Consider the following 11,665-nt stretch of genomic DNA (forward strand, 5'->3'; position numbering starts at 1 on the left):
CAGGTGGAGGAGGGAGCCAGGAAGGGCAAAGGTATCCGGAAGAAAGGTGGCAGGCATGGAGCCAGGTCCCCAGGGAGGCTGCAGTCTTCTTTCCCTGTTCATGGACCGGTTGTTGGTTATTTTGAGTTCTCAAAGTCGTCCACTCGGTGCGGTCCAGAGAAAGTTCCCAGGGTCTCAAGCCGGAGCAGGCCTTGTGCTTTTCCGAACACTGTGCGTGTTGACTCAGGGTTACCGTCAATGGCTAATTCTAGCGTGTCTTTTGTTGAAGTCTGCAGAAGAGCCTCAACCAGCACCGGCTTTTGAAGAACTTAGAAAACTTGTGTTCTTCTGATTCTGGGATTTTTGCCTGAAATGCCTCGTATATTTTTGGCTAGGTGTTGTTAGCACTTGTGTTACAGCATTTGGAGCTCTGTAGTTTTGTGATGTGCTAGCTGTGAGGATGTTTAAAATTAGATTCCTAGAAATCAGGTTATAGGAGCTCTCGGCCATGCTTCATGGGTTATGTTTTGACCCCTCATAGTGGACCCCGTTGCAGTGGCTATTCTTAGTATTTGTGGAACACCTGACTGGTGATGCTAGGAGAATGTGATTTGTTTTCTTTGTAAGTCTAAAGTCTAATGACCTTGTAGAGTCTTTATACCCATCTCTTATAAATCAGCTTTAATATACTTGAAAATGTCCTCATTGTGCCCTTGAAAAGCAGGCTCACATTTTAAAAGTCATCCTTTTAAAATCCTTTTCTGCAGCCTGTGCCCTTTGTCTGTTTTGTTACCTTCACTGCAACATCAGGAAACAGGGACAAGGGCTAGAATCTGTTTCATACACAGAACTTGAAACAGGGACAAGGACTAGAATCTCTGTTTCATACACAGAGCTGAACTGTGCTGAGCGACCTGCTATGCTGACGTCTGTTTCTGTCATGAGAGGGAACCCAGGCCTCTTGACTTTTCCTTTTGTACATTTTCAAAAAGAATATTTTTTCCTCTCTTGGGTCCATTCCATTGTGGGATTCTCTCCTAAGGCTGTTTCTTTGCGTTCCATTTTGACAAGTATGATTTAGTTTCCGAGATGATGAAAGGGCAGTGAAAAGGCCTGGGAAAGAGAAAGCAGGAAGAGAAGGAATTATCTCATGATTTCAGTCAGAAGGAAATCACTCAGACAGAAACGCTATTCCAAGTGGGTCAGATCCCAGGAAGTGGGATTGAATAAGTGACATGGTATCGCACAACTCTGTTTTACATTCTTGCTGTTGCCAGGGGTAATGAAAAGAACGAGTATATTCATTCCGAGGTCAAATATATATCTTTGCTGACTCTGACTATAATTAGCAGAATTCGTTCAGTTCAAGTTTGAGAATACCTTTACAGAAGAGGGTCTTCGTGCCCATGTGCCTATTTCTATTTATATGTTCACACGTATTGGAGTATAAATGTGTGTGTGCTGTGTGTGAGACCTCATTATTTGAAACAAGAAATGTGCAGTAGAGCTTATTAATTACGGGAAGGTACATTTGGGGGATAAACCACTTTGTTTAGAATTGAATAATGGGGTCTTTGAGGGATGTATATAAGTATGTGTGTTTGCATTGATGTGTATGAAAGTGTATATTGCATGTATATGTGTTGTGCATGTATGTGTGCCTTTGCGTGTAATGTACATGTGCATGCATGTGTATATGTGTGCATGTGTATTTGTGTTGCATGTATGTGTGTGCATGTGTTACATGTTTAGGCACGACTGCACATATGTGCAAGTAGGCATGTATGGATGCTCATGTGTATATAGTTATACATGTATATTTGTGCATGTTATGTCTACGCATTTACATATGTATGTGTGTCAGAATGTGTACGTATATGCATGTGTGTTTGAGTGTTGTGTGTATGCTTGTGCGTGTGTGTTTGAGTGTTGTATGTTTGTGCGTGTGTGTTTGAGTGTTGTGTGTATGTGTATGCATGTGTTATGTGGTGGTATTATGTGATTATGTGAATGTGTGTGCATGTGTGAATGTATGTATTGCATGTAGGTGTGCGTGTCCATGTGTATGTGTGTGTGTGATATGTGTCTGTGCATGCATGCATGTGCACATTTGATTTGTGAATCCTCTCTGGGAGGGGCATGTTCCTGGAGACAGTGCATGGGATCCTCCGCTGTCCTCTCAGGGAGAGAGACATTATGAAAGTTCGAGCCATTAGGTAAACATGCCTGATGTTCTATAAAATATATATTTAAATATACCACTGGGGTTAAATATATGTTAAATGGGTGCAAAGCTGTTATATTGCATTAAAAGTCATGTTAGTACTTCCTGGTTAAAGGCTTTGTGAATGATTTCCTGTACATGGGACATAATACACCACACAGAATTACAGCGGGTCAATGGTATTTGCCAGGAGGTCTGGCTTATGATTGGTATTTCTAGTTGCAGACATGCAGGTTGAGCTTTGCTGGACTCAGAGGAGGGTCATTGACTCTGCCCACTGAATGATACCAGCGTCTCTGCTGCTTCCTTTTTGTGCCGGCTTCCCAGAGCTGGGACAGACAGCTGCTCTCAGACGCATTGTACTTTTCTCTCCATAAAAATCTGCAGCATTTGTTAGCAGTCCAATAGCAGACCGAGTGGCAGGTCCAAGGGCAGGTCCAGCGTCAGGTCCAGCATCAGGTCCAGCGGTAGGTCCAGCATCAGGTCCAGGAAGAGGTCCAGCGGCAGGTCCAGGGGCAGGTCCTGGGGCAGGTCCAGCGGCAGGTCCAGTGTCAGGTCCAGCGGCAGGTTCAGCCAACTTTCCACATGGCCCATGTGAAAATGTACCCTCTCCCTTCCATTTTTTAAAGCAGTAGTTATTAGTAGAGCCTACTGCCATTTCTCCTTGAGCTCCTCACAGTGGATGGTAAGCATTTGCTTTATTAAAGCAAAGTTCCGTGCTCTTTGTGCTAAGTCTCCTCTGCCTTTCTGTGAGAGGCTAGAATTGGGATTGACCCTCAGCTGTGCCAGAGCCTTGGTACCTGTCTCAGTTCTGGAATCTACTCTGTGCTTGTTGCCTTCCATCCACCGACAGCCGTCTGTCTTCCTGTCACTCCTTCAACACGGAGTCCAGCAGAGTGCACACAGGTGAGCCTGTGTGAATGCTGGTTTTGTAGGATCTTATCGGGACCTTAGTCATCTTTTCACTAGGAAACCAGACACTGCAAAGGACTTAAAGAAAAGCCCAAAGAAGCCGTATCAGTAGAATCATAGAGACAGAATTCTACAACCATAGGAAATGGCATTGATTATCATGAAATGTGCATTTATGTGAGGCATAGTAAAACATCACATTTCTTACTGGGTAAGAGCTTGGAAAAGAGATTATGAAAGTATAACTGACTCTACTCTTGTATCGTGGAACATGGTAAAATGATGCAAGGTATTGTATAGAATGGAACAAACAGAATAGAATTATATAGAGTAGCGCAGAATAGAACAAATAGCATAATGTTATATAGGGTAGCATAGAATAGAAGAAACAGTGTAACATTATGTAGTATAGTATACAATAGGAAAAATCGTATTACATGGTCTAGAATAGAACAAGTGGGATAGTATTGTAGAGTATTCAGTTGAACTAATGACGTAGTATTGCATAGCATAATACAATCTAGATTAGTACACACAGCATAGTATTAATATTACGTAGTGTGGTGTGGAATAGTAGAGTCGCATGGCACAGAACAGAGAGGATAGTGTTCTGTAGCACTGATGCAGGAGTTTTGCTCTTTAGCTCAGCTGGGTCCAGGTTCTTGTCTCATGACCAGGAAGAAACAGGCACGGGGACATCGAAGAGTGAGTGCAGTGGAACTCGTTAAGCTAAAAGTTAAGCTCTCAGCAAAAAGAGGGGTCCTGAGAGCAGGTTGCTGGTCGCCCCCTTCCCAGTTGACTACAAGGGCTTTTATATAGAAGCTGATGGGGCTGGGCTCGCTGTCTAAGGAGCAAATATTCACCCCATTCCCTCGTGTGCATGGGGACCCTTAGTCTGCTGTGAGCATGTTTAGGCGAGCCCCCCGTGCAAGTCCCCCTATCTGCACAAAACATGGACTGGAGGCTCTCTGGGACCCTTCCCTTACTGTCTGCCTACAGCAAGCTGGCTAACTCCTTTCTGTATAGAAGAAAATAGAATAGAATAGAACAGATAGTACAGTATTTTATAGTATGGAATGAAGCTGTAGTATTCTATCATAGAGAATGGAATAGTATAGAATAGAACAAACAGATCGCACTAGTGTAGTATAGAATAGTAGCCTCATGCAGCACGGAGCAGTGTTGTGCTCCCTATGTACAGAGTGTAACCACCAGGAGAGCGTTCTTCAGTGGGGCGTCACTGGCCCTTCATATTTCTTTGGTTCTGCGGAAATGAGGAGAGGGAGTTAAGAGAGGGGGAGGAGGTTGGCTTTCTTACTTTTAAGGCGCTCATTACTTCTTGGGGATCATTTGATGGTCCCCTTTGGTAGTATTCTGTGAAGCAGTCTCTGTACTCTGTGTAGGGTGAAATGTGGGGCAGTCTGTGGACTCTGTGTAGGGTGAAATGTGGAGCAGTCTGTGGACTCTGTGTAGGGTGAAATGTGGGGCAGTCTGTGGACTCTGTGTAGGGTGAAACATGAAGCAGTTGAGAAAGGATGAAGTCAGAAGTAGCTCAGCAGAGATGCACCAACTCTTACCTGGGAGACTGTGGAGCAGTCTGTGGACTCTGTGTAGGGTGAAATGAGGTGTTTTATGTAAATAGTTGTCTCATGCCTGGCACATGGCAGAGCCTCCGTGGATCTTGCCGTCATGAGCCCTCTGATAACTTCTCTACAGTGCCCTCCACACTATAAATACCACACATTGTGGGAAGTCCGGGCCTTTTCAAAGGCTGGGTTTCATTTTAACAAAATTGGAATGCCCTGCATATTTGGAATGGCCAGATCATCCTGCACTTTTGACTTCACCTGTCCAGCTAGGTACACCTCCCTGCGTGCTGCCAAGGTTTACGGCGGAATTCCCTGACGCCACTACCCTCACTGCCTGCACCTGAATCTGCTGTGGGGTCATTTCCTTATTGGACTTGTCTGGGGACCTCCTGAGGGGTGGATGGGTCAGGACTGGGTTATCTGGGGAAGGTGTTCATGGCATTCCTGTTTGCAGTCTGTGTCTCTGTTGGAAGAGATGCTTTTAGCACATCCGTTAATCCAGACGTGATTAGCAAGGAGTGTCTCTCCCAGGTAAGAGTTGGTGCATCTCTGCTGAGCTACTTCTGACTTCATCCTTTTTCAAGTCTGTTACAAAGAGAACTTTGGTTTCTCAAGGTTTAAGAATTGATGTCAAAGAGCAATTTAGTGTTCTTTTTGAGTCACCAGCCTTGCTGTGGATGATCCATGAGTCCTTGGTGGTTAGGGCCACAGCACAATCGGTGGGCCGTCTGTTCCCCACCCTGGTGGATACTTTCTCACCCAAAGAAATGTATTCTGTTAACATGTCTCAATTAGAATATTTTAGTAGGAGACAGAGTTATGGCTCTTGTTTTAATTTGTAATAGATGATTACTGTAGCAGGGTCAAGGTTGAGACTTGCAGTGTAGCTCATGGAAAACATTGATTAGAAACACCCAAAATATATCACCAGCTTTGTTGCTGCAGCTCCAAGGGACTAGGAATGCATATATATTTTTTCTTTTGTTATTATTTATTATTTTTATTTTTGAGACAGAGTCTTGCTCTGTCACCCAGGCTGGATTGCAGTGGCATAATTTCAGTTCACTGTAACCTCTGCTTCCAGGGTTCAAGAGAATCTTGTGTCTCAGCCTCCCAAGTAGCTGGGATTACATGTGCCTGCCACCATGCCCAGCTAATTTTTGTATTTTTAGTAGAGACAGGGGTCTCACCGTGTTGGCCAGGCTGGTCTTGAACTCCTGACCTCAAGTGATCTGCCAACCTTGGCCTCCCAAAGTGCTTACATTACACACATGAGCCACTGTGCCTGGCCACCATGATCATTTTAAATGTGGCACTGAATATCTGCCTTTTTTTTTTTTTTTTTTTTTAAGAAGTGCAAATGTTACCTCTCACACCTCTATTCTGTTGCTGGCCTGGGCTGGCCAGCAGGGTTCCCAGGCTCGAGGCCATGTCTGAAGTGTTGTTGGACAGTGTGGATCTGTGACCCCTTGGTCTTTGGGGACGTGGGGCACCCCGAGACACCCACAGTCTTGCGAGGGCTTACGGCTCTGTGTGTGGCTGCTGTGAGGCAGCCTTCAGTGGGGAGGAAGGAGAGCAGAGCCCATCTGTCCTGGTGCGGAAAATGCCCAAGAAACCAAAGAAATGGTACAAAAAAACATCATCTGCCCTGGTGCCATTTCTGTAAAAAAAAAAAAAAAAAAAAAAAAAAATTCACTCTGAATGTGGTTCTGTGCTTGAGGAGGATAGAAAATACCTGGAAAGGCACAGAAAGTGTTCTTATGGGGTCAGCGCCGGGAAGTGGGATGGGAGGCTTGGGAGTGTGTGCAAAGGAGGAAGTGGCATATTTTATTCTAGTTTATTTGGTAGAGCAAGTGATGAAAGTGAAGCTTGAGTGATCAGAGCAGCTCGGCCTGGCCATGGGTAGATCCCAGCGTGTCCCGCCTCCCGCCTGCAGCTGCAGCTCTGTTTCTCAGTCACAAATGAGACAGGTGGCCTGAGGTTGTGGGCCGAGGAGGGGCAGCTCGGTGTCCCCAGCACCTGACTGTCCAGGCTGCTCTTGGGCCAGCCTGAGGGAAGGGGCGGAGGAGAGCTGGGAGGGTGCACAGTGCGTCCTCCTCCCCCGCCCTGGGACTGAGGTAAGCCCAGGCTGCTGTCAGGATGGAGGAAGATGCCCTCAGGACGGAGGAAGAGGCCGATGGAGTTCGGTCAGCAGCCAGTGTTGTCTTTCCCACAGGGGATACGCAGTGCCCCAACTAGCAGGAAAAAACTCTGCTTTAGTTTTTAAATTTTGCTCATTCTCTTTATCGTGCTGGTCATGGTAAGATTTGGATATCGTTGGTAGGAATCAGTGTCAATTGCGTACAGTTGACTCTTGTCCAACACAAGCTTGAGCTTTGCGGGTCAACTTATAGGTGGATTTTTTCAACCAAACTCAGGGAGAAAATACAGTGTTCTGCCACGTGAAACGCATGTCGGAGGGCTGATTCTTTGTACACGCAGAAAATACAGTGTTCCTGCCATGTGAAACGCGTGTCGGAGGGCCGACTCTTTGTACACGCAGGTTCGGCAGGTCCACCTGTGGGGCTTGAATGTGCCTGGATTTGGTGTCCATGGGGTCCTGGAACCGACTCCCTGAGTCCAGCGAGGCTGGCCCCGGGATCGACTCCTTGAGGACAGCGAGGCTGGCCCCGGGACCGGCTCCCTGAGGACAGCGAGGCTGTTTCTAGTAGCAGGTGGTTTATTTTGTGTTTTCCCCCTGGCTCCACACCCCGTTCTCAAAGACACGGCTGTCACAGGGGGACCAGCTGGGGCAGGGGAAGTGTGGAGGGCACCTGGTAGAAGTGGCCGTGGACTCTCTTAGGAACGATAACCGTGACACCTACCGTAGACGAAGATGTTGTTGGTCTGCACTCTTCTCGTGTTGGTCTGGGGCATACAGTGGCCGTGGGCTGGTGTGGTCCACAGCCCCGGTCTGGGGCATGCAGTGGCTTTGGGCTGGTGTGGTCCACAGCCCCGGGCTCCGTGGTCCCTGACCCTGAAATCCCATCCGGTCCTGTGTCACCTTGGGCCAGCTGTCTCCTGAGGGGAAGGGAACAGGGAACAGCCCTCCCCGCATGGCCTCCCCAGCACCACCCACCCCCAGGACCTCCAGTGTTGACCCTGCTGGGGGCTCCTCTCTCCTGGGGGGACCTTGTCCCAACAAGAGGACTCCATGGGCTGCAGGAGGTGTCGAGCTATTTTCTCTCCTGGAACTGGGTTGCTGGCAGCTCCCAGATGCAGGAGGAAAGGCTCAGAAGTGCCTTCATAATAAGGAGTTGTTGACGTGAACTTTGGACAGCAAACACTGCTTACATTTCCTTTTCCATTTTGATGCGTTAATGGTGTGAGGCAACACCGTGACACACGGGGATGCAGGTGATGGGTGACCCCCCCCGCAAGGAGGCCATGCACCTGTTTGATAAGAAGGCATGCTTCTCTTACTGCAAATAAAAACTTTTAATGGTTTTCTGCCAGAAAGACCCTGTCCTTTATGTAGGATACAGAGCGGATCATTTGGCAAGGGATTGGGGATTTGGGGTTAAACTAAAAACAAATTAATTTCATTTTGTAGCACTCTGAACCCATTTGAGTTAATTATTCATTGAGAATTTGAATAGCACACACTGTTCTGACTTCCAATTTCCCCCTAATGAACGGCATTTGCTGTAACATGACAAAACCCTTAGTCTTAGAATTACTGGGTAATGTGGAAAAAGTCAAAGTTGGTTCTCTGTTGTTTTGCTTTAAGGAAATTATATTACTTTGCAGCCACTTAGTTTTCTCCTTTCCAGTAAGAAAAATTGCTTTCTTACTACCTGAAAATTCGTGAAGGTCAAGGGGGCACAGGCTGCAGTGCATTAAAAGCCACCATCAAATGTGGACGTGGACCGAGTTTTCCCCTGTTCTCTCCCACCATCAAATGTGGATGTGGACTCAGTTTCCCCCTGGTCTCGCCCATCATCAAATGTGGACTTTGACCCAGTTTCCCCGTGTTCTCGCCCATCATCAAACGTGGACATGGACCCAGTTTCCCCCGTTCTTTCCCACCATCAAATGTGGACATGGACCCAGCTTCCCCCTGTTCTTGCTAACCATCAAATGTGGACTTGGACACACTTTCCCTCTGTTCTTGCCCACCATCAAATGTGGACACGGATTCAGTTTCCCTCTGTTCTTGCCCACCATCAAATATAGATGTGGACCTAGTTACCTTCTGTTCTCACCCACCATCAAATGTGGATATGGACCCAATTTCCTTCTGTTCTTGCCCACCATCAAATGTGGGCATGGACTCAGTTTCCCTCGGTTCGTGCCTACCTTGCCACCATGGCTCGTTTCACAATCACTCAGGAAAGGAAGAAACATTATTTTTAATAGGCATGAAGGCAGTTGTTTTTAACCTAAGGAACAGGACATAATTCCAGCAATGGGAATGACCAGCCGAGTGGGTCTGTGTGAGGTTTGGAAGAAAAAAAGGATTTTAACTTCCCCTCTCTGTGTGTGCCCACCTCCCCCAGTTGAGAGTCACAGATTTAATTACTTTAATTTTGAGCTTAAAATAATTTCACAACCTAACAAAAACTACTACAGTCCTATAAAATTCTGCTGTGTGTTTGGTTTTTCAGTTGCTTTTCTGAATATGGTAAATGAATGCATTATGAGTTGTTATTTTAGTAATTGCTGTAAAAATTAATGTATGTTATAACCAAGTGTTATAAAGTTAATTTAGCACCAAAGTAAAGCTAAAGCTGCATTGATTTCCCAGTGTAGTTGTGCATAACAACGGCTCCATGAGGCAGGGGCTGTGACCCTGCAGTCTGGTGGAAGCAGGTGCCACCTGGCTGGTGCGTTCGCTGCCCGTCCCCTCTTGCTGCCAGGCAGCTTTGCAGTTTCCAGGCTATGCGGGAATTGAGGCCGGTGGTCAGTAAGAGACGGTGGGGAGTTGGGTGGTGCAGGTTGACGTGGGGTGGAAGGAGGCGTGGAGAGCCTGGGGAAGCCTGGACAGCAGCTCCGGTACCTGCACAGGGGGGCAGGGTGCAGCGGCACGGGACAGTGAGTAGCTCCTGGAAACAGCCGTTGGGGTTTTTATAGATGAGTCTGTCTTCAGCTCTGCATCCCTTTCCTGCTGAGTCCGGGTGGAGGGTGGAGGCGTCGAGCGCTTGTTTCTCCAGGTGAGGGCCCATCGGACACAGCCAGTGTTTCCTGGAGTCCCCTCACCTGGGAACGTGCCCCTGCTCTTTTCAGAACAAAAGAAATCTTAGTTAAACTTGACACATCACCTTTCCAGAAGGTGTTTAAGTCTGTATGCCTGTTAAGTCACCTAACTTTAAAGAGTAATGATACAATATGCTTCTTTTTAGGGGAGAAAACCTAGCTGATTTAAAAGATAAAATCAGAGGTTGGGGTCGCAGCATTGTGGAGGAGACTTGGTTTATGTCCTGGTGGGCAGCAGTGTTTCCTCAACTATGGTGTTTGCTCTATTATTACATTACAGAGGTGACACTTCAAGCATAGGGAAATGGAAGGCAAAACAGCGCCCCCATTCAGAGATAAACGTTATCAACATATTCATGCACTTCCTTCTGCTGTTTTTGCTCTTCACTTTTTGTTTTAAGACCACGTTCGTAGGATGGATATATAATTGTTTATGGTGACTTTAAAAGCACCTTTCTTGCTAAAAAGAGTATTTTTTCAGTCTGGAAAATTTAGACAACATGTTTTGTTTAAAAATTAATTATAATACCACCGTGAAGTCATCAATGTTTTTATACATTTTCTTGGTCTCTTTATGGACTTAATAGATACAATTTAACAAATTGGAAATAACGTAATATTATGCATAAAATGTTTCTTGGCATTAGAGATGGAGCAGAGAGGAGGCACAGGGCTTCCCGCTGGCTGAGGTCCTCCCAGGGTGTGACCAGCAGCCTCCCAAGTTTAGGGTCTGCACGGAGTAAGATTTCTAAATTGCCTTACACCACAACCCCTGCAGCCACGCGTCCCTTTGATAAGGGGGTGTACTCTGATAGATTTTTCAAGACAAGAGTTTGCTGGATCTGAGGCTGTTTCAGCTGCTTCTGGAGACGGCAGCTCTGGGACGTTTGTGCCAGCTCTCCCTCAAGACCCCACGGATGCCACATCCTCATCTTTTGGAACCCAGTGTTGTAGAGGAGAAATCTGAAGCCACTTTGATTTTTGCTTCTTGGTAGGAAACTGATGTTTTCAGGCTTTCCCCCTTTATTTCCATAATGAAGATGATGTCCAACCTCATCCAGAGGTGTGTTTGTTACCTTGTCGGGAATGTCCAGCCCTTATGTCCCCCTTCAGGTCCTCAGTCCCTTTCTCAACTTCCTCGCAATCCTCCCCATCTCATCCATCTTCACTGTAATTCTGTTATTTTTTTCATTTTTGTGCTCACTTTCCCATGCGACTTTTGTTCTTGTTTCACAGATGCCCGTGCCAAACTTTATGTCTGGGGCTCGAGGGCCGTGTTTTATTCTGTCTGCCTCTGCATGTACTTTTGAGAAGTGGGGTTGGAGGTTGCCCCCCAGGTGCTGTTTCGCTGGACCTGCCCAGACTCTGTGAATTGGGGGCGTCGGGCAAATCCCATGTGGCTCTATGGTGGGCCGTGCCGCTGAACCGTACGTCTGAGGTTTGGGGGCCGTGTTTCATTCTGTCTGCCTCTGCATGTACTTTTGAGAAGTGAGGGTGGGGGTTGCCCCCTGGGTGTTTCAGCTGCACCTGCCCAGACTCCCTGAAGTGGGAACGTCGGGCAGAACCCGTGTGGCACTACAGTGGGCTCTGGTGCTGACAGAGCAAGAAGCCGCACTCCCAGGACGTGCTTGCAGCTGTGGGCAGGACTGGGATTGTGGCAGGATCATTTCCTTCTCTAAAATACATCTCAACTGTTATCCAGAGGGTTGGCTGTAGGCTTTCAACA

Source organism: Macaca mulatta, chromosome 12 (genome assembly GCF_049350105.2).
Source record: "Macaca mulatta isolate MMU2019108-1 chromosome 12, T2T-MMU8v2.0, whole genome shotgun sequence".
In the NCBI taxonomy this organism is placed as follows: Eukaryota; Metazoa; Chordata; class Mammalia; order Primates; family Cercopithecidae; genus Macaca; species Macaca mulatta.